General features: G+C 55.5%; 1 long non-coding RNA gene across 2 annotated transcripts in view; it reads right to left on the bottom strand.

The window, feature by feature from the left end:
* Positions 1 to 1610: 1610 nt before the first annotated feature.
* Positions 1611 to 2477, bottom strand: part of LOC121019539 (uncharacterized) — a 5834-nt gene continuing 4967 nt past the window's right edge. For both annotated transcript variants that reach the window (XR_005785658.1, XR_005785654.1), the window contains one exon: positions 1611 to 2338. This is a non-coding gene — a long non-coding RNA (uncharacterized LOC121019539). The remainder of the gene's footprint in view (positions 2339 to 2477) is intronic.

Genomic DNA, 2477 nt, shown 5'->3' on the forward strand with positions numbered 1-2477 from the left:
CAGGTCTTTAAGGGCACTTCGAGCTGCCTCTGAACTAGGCCGGGCCTGCGTGCGTTGGTGTGTGAGTGTTCATTTCCTCCAAGCAACCATGCTGGCCAAGAGATGCAAATACTCAATGTGGGGGTGACAGCTGGCGTCTTAAAAGTTACGCAGTACGAGGGTGACTGGCAAAAAGTGGCCCGTTCGGTCCCCAGCTCTTCCCCGGGTCCCCCCAAACGGTGAGATCGCTTTATTCCACAGGCTGAGAAGACCCAGCGGACCCTCGGTGGCTGTGGGGATTCTGGAGACCTGGCTGGGCCCTTCACCCATCTTGGGGGACAGAGCTCACCTCCTCAGCAGGCCCCCTGTTCTGGGCTGAACTGTGACCCCCGCCCCCAGGTTCATCTGTGGGAGCCCTAGTGCCCCAGGGCCCCTGAATGTGACTGCATTTGGAGGCAGGGTCTTTAGAGAGGTAGTTAGGGTAACATGAGACCGCAGGGTGGCCCTGCTGTGTTGTGAGTGATGTCCCTATAAGCAGAGGAGATGGGGACACAGACACACACAGAGGGCCGACCTCGTGAGGACACGGGGAGAGAATGGTCATCCAGACACCAGGGACAGAGGCGTCAGGAGGGCCCAGCCCTGCCAACGCCTTCGCCTTGGACCTCCAGCCTCCGGGACCAGGAGACGGCGGGTGCGTGTGTCGGGTGGCCTGGTCCATGGTGTTTTGTTCCGGCCGGAACCGCAGCCTGGTGCAGGCGTCCGGGGCTGGACAGCTGCTGGTCACTCCTCCTGAGGGGACACCGGGGACAACCAGGAGGGGGGCGATAATATCATGCAAATGGCATAATAGACAGCTGGGTGTCCCTTTCTTGTCAAACAAATATTTGCTCAGTGCTTTCTGGTGGCCAACAGCGCAAACGCAACCCCGGCCCTGCAGAGCCCGTGGGCTATTAATGGAATTAATAGTCATTTAGGGAAAGTAACAAGAACATATGTGATAGTTTGGACTGTTGCTCAGCAAACACTCACCCCCTTCAGGGTGGCTGGGGTGGCGAGCTGCTGTGAGCTTTGGGCTGGGCCCTGGGACTTCTGTAGGTGTGGGTGACACGGTGTGACAGCGGCCTCTTGTCCGTGGGGCAGGCGCCCTGGACGAGAGCTCACCTGGAGGCCACGCCGTCCTGCCCCGGCCCCTCCGTGGGGCAGCCGGCCCACGCAGGCCTGACCGTGGGGGTGAAGGTCGGGTCTGTTTTGGGACAGCCTGACCCGGGGAGGTCCGTTCCATGGCATCACTGCGGCGTTTGCTGACTGAACCCCACAGACACGTGATTGGCACGTCGGTCAGGAAAGGCAAAGGGGAAACGTGGCCACGATCTACCAAATGCTGAAAGTCACTTTTTTTTTTTTAATTTTTTTTTTTCAACGTTTATTTATTTTTGGGACAGAGAGCGACAGAGCATGAACGGGGGAGGGGCAGAGAGAGAGGGAGACACAGAATCGGAAACAGGCTCCAGGCTCTGAGCCATCAGCCCAGAGCCCGACGCGGGGCTCGAACTCACGGACCACGAGATCGTGACCTGGCTGAAGTTGGACGCTTAACCGACTGCGCCACCCAGGCGCCCCGAAAGTCACTTATGGAATAGTACACATTTATGCACCAAATGTGCATATTAGGGGCGAGGGAGGGACCCTACCCCCGGAAAGGGGTTGGCAGATTACATTCTACAGACCGAGTCTGGCCTGCCATCTGAGTCAGAAGGGACTGCGAGCTAAGAGTGGTTTTTATATTTCTAAATGGCTGGAAATGGAAAGCAAACAGAGCCATACTTCATGACGTGAGTACGTTACCTGAAATCCGTGTTTTGGTGTCCGTAAATGAAGTTTTATACAAACAGAGCCACACCCGCTCATGTGTTCTCCATGGCTGTTTTCACATTACAGCAGCAGAGGTAAGGTGGTCAGGCCCACAAAGCCTCGACCGCTCCCTTTTTGGCTCTTTGACAGGAAAACTGCACTGACTTGTGGAGAAGAGGAGGTCTTAGGGCCAAACCCAAAAAGTGTACCTTATAGGGCAGGGACTGCACCTGTACCGTGGCCTTGGAGCAAAGCGAAAACAGGACATCTTTCATGAACTTGCTCAGGCAGCCAGTGTCTGAGGCCTGCGATGTGCCCAGCTCTGTGAAGGTGTGCCTGCACCAATGTGAGGAAGCAGGGGTGGGGGCATGGTGCCTCATGCTTACTTCTGTAACCATGACCTGATGGCTCAAACCCTTTTTACTTACTTGTGTTTCTTCCTTCTTTCATGTTCTCTATCACCCATTCCCTGAACACCTTTCATGTTCAGTGACCTGTGCTAGACCTGAAGACACAACATCGAGTAAGGCATTTATTCACTCATACGCCCATCCATCCATCCACTCATCCATCCATCCATTCATCATCCATCCACCCACCACCCACCTATCCATCCATCCATCCATCTATCCATCCATCCATCC

The sequence above is a fragment of the Herpailurus yagouaroundi genome, unplaced genomic scaffold, assembly GCF_014898765.1.
Source record: "Herpailurus yagouaroundi ecotype Mexico unplaced genomic scaffold, PumYag 77, whole genome shotgun sequence".
Lineage (NCBI taxonomy): Eukaryota > Metazoa > Chordata > Mammalia > Carnivora > Felidae > Herpailurus > Herpailurus yagouaroundi.